Source organism: Triticum dicoccoides, chromosome 1A, assembly GCF_002162155.2.
Source record: "Triticum dicoccoides isolate Atlit2015 ecotype Zavitan chromosome 1A, WEW_v2.0, whole genome shotgun sequence".
Taxonomy (NCBI): domain Eukaryota; kingdom Viridiplantae; phylum Streptophyta; class Magnoliopsida; order Poales; family Poaceae; genus Triticum; species Triticum dicoccoides.
Window position 1 is genome coordinate 599,132,402 of NC_041380.1, and position 6,000 is coordinate 599,138,401.

Consider the following 6,000-nt stretch of genomic DNA (forward strand, 5'->3'; position numbering starts at 1 on the left):
TGGGATATGACTCAGATCAACCAATCCTAAGAAACTACGGAGTAGTAACACGTGATCCTGATAGACAGAAGAGGAAGCCTAGCTCCTTAACCCCGTAGGAAAGATAGGATGACTCAGATCAGAAGGCATGAGGTATAAGGAGTAAAAAGAGCCTTACGTTCCCTTCCACAATCAATTCCCTTACATAGCTGAAGAATTTCTAGACTCAACTTTGACCAGGTTGGCTTGGTAATCCTACAGGCAGTCAGGCTCTGATACCAAAGCTATCGGGACCCCGATTCTAAGTCACACTGATCTAGCATGTAACACCTCATATCACTTTGCGGCCTCACGCACAGTATTTCCACGGGTGTCGCCTTACCATGGCCTGGGACCATTTGCCCCTTTTGGCTCACGTATATGATAGTGTCGCTAGCATCCATATGACAGAGAACCCGGGCTGACATGACTAGTCGTGAACCCAAAGTGGCACTAACTTACGGGAACAGGCATACATGAAACAACATCGAGCATGTCGGTCAGCAGCGTGTGAATCTGGGCTGTAGCAACTGGGCTAACAGGACTCCGGGAACCCGGGCTGTAGCAGGCTAGGCAGGACTCCGGATGTCACCGCGTGACATTTACCCGAAGGGACAGACACAGGAACAAAGTGAATCACATGCCGGCCAGTCTAAGTGTTCCGGAGCAGTAGTGCTGGGCTAGCAGGACTCCGGTAAACCGGGCTGTAGCGGACTACCATGGCTCTGTGGAAGCACTAGACTACATTTCCCCATAAGAGAGGCTACCAAGGATAGACAACTAGGTTGTCGGATCCCACACATATCAATACACGTTACACGTTCGCATAACATGCAAGTATGTGTTGTACAACATGGCATCACAACATAACGCAAGCTCATATAGATAAAGGCCCAGAAGAGCCACATAGCATTAAATACAAACAGGGGTCACATGACCCATCATTCAGAGCATACAAGAAACGGAAGCATTACATGTCTGAGTACAGATAACTACAAAAGGAAAAGGCTCAGAAGCCTGACTATCTACAAGACCCTCCCAAGGGTACGAGATCGTAGCTGAGGTAACAAGCTACTCGTCGAAGTCCAAGCGGTACTACTAGTGAGACAGATGTCTCACCTGCAAAACATAAATAAAGCAAACATGACTACAAAGGTACTCAGCAAGACTTACATCAGGTCCTATCATACATGCATTTGTATCAAGAAGGTAAAGTGGGTTTAGTTGCAGCAAGCCAGCTTTGACTCAGTGGCTATCATATTCTACGACAACGAGAAACTTATTTGAGATGAGGCAGCGCACACGAGTCCACTAATCACCACATCAAAACACTACTATGGATCCATCCTCGTCTCCTGACGAGAAGGCCATCCATAGCACTCACACTTGTCTTGAGCATTTTAGAGTATCCACTTTAAGTTGTCTATGTACCACGTAAGCATCCAAGAAGTCCATAACCGAGGACACGGCTATTCGAATAGATCATGATAACCCTGCAGGGGTGTACTTCTTCACACACGCTCTCACCACTTATCACCATATACACATCATGTATCTCGGCAACCTTCAAGCGGAAGCCTGGCGAGGGTATCGGCCACGACCTGACTAACCACACAAGATTCTAGTCCAGGTTTATCGCCTATTCGGGTTCCATCCGCAAGGAGATCCGGCCGGGGTGTCGCTCACGGCCCCAAACGATATGTGCAGGGTTCCCAAGCCCACCTCGCCGGATGGATCTACGCTTGGTACACTGTGCCACTTGTGCCTAGTCTGTCCCAAGCCCACCTGGCTGGGTGCCACTTGCTAGACTACTAACACTACCTACAAACACCAAAAACTATTTGCGACTCCAAGACAGAGATCAAGTTGGCTAATAAGTCGAGAGGGGCACTTAAGCATTCCAATGTGTGGTAGTAGCTAGTCATTGGACAACATACACGGAACTCAGTGCTTAAGGACAGTTCTAGTGAGACAACCCACCATGTACTCCTTCATGGCCTCTCACCGCTACCTTTACCAAATCGTGTTCACACGCATAACTCTCAACACCAGAACATATCGTACCACTCCAATTCATTCCCAATGAATCAGACCTATCACAACTCTAAGCAATAGCAGGCATGGCATGGCAAGAACACAACATGGCTCGATCAACTCCTACACATGCTAGTGGGTTTTAACTATTTACTGTGGCAATGACAGGTCATGCAGAGGAATGGGTTCAACTACCGCAGCATAAAGTAGCAGCTGAATCGTTGTTGTCCTAATGCAATAAATGAGAGCAGGAGCGAGAGAGTAGGATTGTATCGGAATGAACAAGGGGGTTTGCTTGCCTGGTAGATCAACGGAGGGGGCACTGCTCCACTGATAGGTACTCTCGAACACTTTCCGGAGCAGGACCTATCAAGAAGGAATGGTGTCGGAAATCCAACACAAGCATATGCAACATTATGATGCATGAACATGGTATGAATATGTGATGTTGTATGAGCTAATGCAACTAGCATTCATTTGGTTAAAGTCCATTTGAACGAAAGATTCAAATGCAACTCCAAAATAAGCTCTTAAATATGCCATAAGTGTGTTTTCACATATACAGCATGTATAGGTTGGTTTGTCATGCATGAAAATGGTACAGATGGATAGATTGGATTTTTCTGATAACTTTTCATATATAAATTATTTCAATCTGAGCTACGGTTGAATTTCTATGAATTTTTGAAGTTTTGAACATTTTCTGAAATTTCCTGTTTAAAATAATTCCAGAAAAAGAATAACTGCGTCAGCATTGCGTCATGCCTACGTCAGCAGGTCAACGGAGCTGACGAGGTCAAACCTGACGACCGGGTCCCACATGTCAGTGTCATGGTTAATTAACAGAGGTTAATTAATTTTTAAACTAATCCTAAACTAGAAGTTAGCAGGGCCGGGCCCCACCTGTCAGTGTCACAAGGGGGGAGTTAGTTAGCGGGGTTGACCCAGTCAATCCCGCTGGCGTTTAGCCGCCGGCGAGGCCGAACGCGGCAGAGGGGCTCAGGATCGTCGCTCCGGCGACCATTCGGGCGGCGGAGACCACCTACGCGAAGCCCAGGCTCGCGCGCATCCAGTGGGACACGCGGGAGACCGTGGGGTGGTCGGAGCTCGTCGGAGCGAAGCTCGCGGCAGCGGTCGAAGCTCGGCTCGAGCGACAGAGGGGCTAGAGGGCGCCGGAGAGGCAGGGAAGAGGGGGGTTTGACGGCGGGGCTCACAGCGGATCCAACGGCGGGGTCGGCGAGCTTGGGGAAGGCTCGGTGTAGCCGGAACGTCGCCGGCGATCTCGGGTGGCTGACGAAGAAGACGACGGCGGTGATGATGATACGGGGCGCCCGGAGTTGCCTGGCTTGATGGAGAGGACGAGAAAGGTGGCGCGGAGCTTGTGGGCACGTGGAGGGGCGAGGCCAGGGCGGTGGCTGCGGCTATGGCGAACGGCGGTGACGGCAGCGTTCGGGTGCGGTGAGAGAGAGCGAGGGAGAGGAGAGAATGGGCACGGGAGAGTGAGGAAGGGCCGAGGGGGAGTGTGTGGCGTCGTCGGGTGCCTCCAGCGGCGAGCGGGGAAGCAGGAGGTGGCCGGCGCGTGCTCGCGCGCGTCGGGCACACGCGCGCCGTCCTCCTGGCAGGAGGTAGGCGACGACTGGCGTCGGCCAGCCAGCTGGGCCGAGCTACTGGGCTGAACTGGTAAGTGGCCGAGGTAAGTCTCTCTCCCTTTTCTGTTTTCTTTTCTATTTGTGACATTTATTTGATTTAATAATAAAAAAATACTAAATCAATTTATTTTCTTCTGACAATTTGCAGGGGCCTAAAGGATTATTCCAAAGCCCCTCACCAAAATTCAGAATTATTGGACAATATTATATATATATATATATATATAAATATTTATCCAACGCAAATAAATACTGGATTAATTCCAAATGCCAAAATAAATACTTATGAGCTCTTTAAAATATTGGTTTGATTTTTATCTCTGTCCAATATTTTCAGAGAGCAACATGAACATTTTCTTGGACCCGTTTGGAGCAATTTTTATCTGGGTCAGATTTCTAAGGGTTTTACAAATCCCCATTTGAAATTTAAATGAAATTAAACATGATGCACAATTGGCTAGCTGGTCTAGGTCATACCAGAACTAGGGATGTGACAAGTGCTCTCTGATGCGCAGGCGGACGACTTCTCGTAGTCGCCAGTTATGGTCAGAATTCCTTTGGAACTCGGCATCTTCATCTTGAGGTAGGCATAGTGGGGGACAGCCATGAACCTGGCCAGGGCAGGCCGGCCAAGTAATGCATGGTATGGGCTCTCCAGGTCCACCACTTCGAACCTAATTGACTCTCGGCGGAAATGATCTTTGTCTCCGAAGAGGACGTCGATCAAGATCTTGCCGATTGGTGAGCAAGAAAGGCCAGGAACTATGCCATGGAACACTGTCCGGCTAGACTGAAGCTGCCTCTGTCTGATTCCTAATTTCTCCATGGTATCCTTGTACAGGATGTTGATGCTGTTGCCGCCGTCTATCAGGACTCTGGAGAAGCGAGCAGCTTGTTTGTCTGTGGCAAAGGTGGCGTCCAAAACCAAGGCGTAGGAGCCGGGTTTGGGCATTACCTCCAGGTGGTCAGCTCTGCTCCAGTTGATGGGCTTTTCACACCAATGCATGAACTCTGGTGTGTCAGATTCTACTGCATTCACCTTCTGCTGCTGCAGCCGCCTGCTGCGTCGATCATCGGCCATGCTGGTGAACACGACATAGGCTCCATGCTCTTCTGGGTACTCGTCTTGTATCACGCTGACCGGTCAGACCGCCGGCTGCTGGGGCGGAGGAGGAGGCGGCTGCCCAGCAGGTGGGGGAGGCAAAAGGCCGCCTTCCTTGGCGATCCTGGTGAGCCAGTGGCACTTCCGAGTGGTGTGGTTGGATGGCTTCACGCCACTGTGGATTTTGCAGGGTCCATCCAAAGTCTGCTCATATGAGAAAGCTGGCTGCCAGTTGGGCTTGCCGCCCTTCTGGCGTTTGGGCGGAGGCTGCCCTTTCGGCTGCTGGTCTTCGACTGTCGCCACCTGCCGACTGGTGGAGTCGGCTGTGGGGCTTTGCACTTGTGGTCGTTCTGCTGTTGACGCCGACTGGTGTCTCCGGCCGGGGTTCGAGGAGCCTGAGGAGCCACTTTGCCGGTCGCACTAACTTGAATCTCCGTTTTCATGGAGGAGTCGGTCGTGGCGTACTTGTCTGCTATGATCAGCAGCTCGTCGAGGGTTTCCGGCTCATCACAGAGAAGCTTGTGCTTGAGGAGGGTGCCCTCTCGGCATCCTGCAGTGAAGTACTCAATAGCCTGCACCTTGTGCATGCCCTCGCAGGAGTTGCGGAGCTCGGCCCAGCGCGTGAGGTAGTCGCGAGTTGACTCATTGGGGCCCTGTACACACAAGGAGAGCTGGCGAGGTTTGGGAGGCCGCTTGTATGTGCTGAAGTTGCGGACGAAGGCGTCGGTGAAGTCGACCCAACTGTTGATGCTGCGGGGCCTTAGGCTGTTCAGCCACGTCCGGGCCGTGCCCTGGAGCATGAGCGCAATGTACTTCACGGCAACACGCTTGTTGTCGTTTGCTATGCTGACAGCCGTGGAGTAGTCGACCAGCCAGTCTTCCGGCTTCACGAAGCCGGTGTATTTGGGTGTGTCTCTGGGGAGCGTGAACCCTTTGGGGAAGGGCTCGTCTCGGATGCGGGGGCCGAAACACGGCGGACCCAACTCATCTTCTTCTTCAAGCACTAGGGATCGGTGGAGACGGTCGATCCGGTGGCGGGCGTCATTCTCTCCGACTCCTTCTCGGCGGCCAAGGCGGTCGCCGAGCGTCGGGTGATCAGCAGGGGGCGGGGAGACTCGCCTTTCCCTGCGAGGGGGAGGAGGCAGACAGTCGTCCCGTCGTTCCACTGTTCTTGGGCGGCCGTCTTGGTCGCGCTCT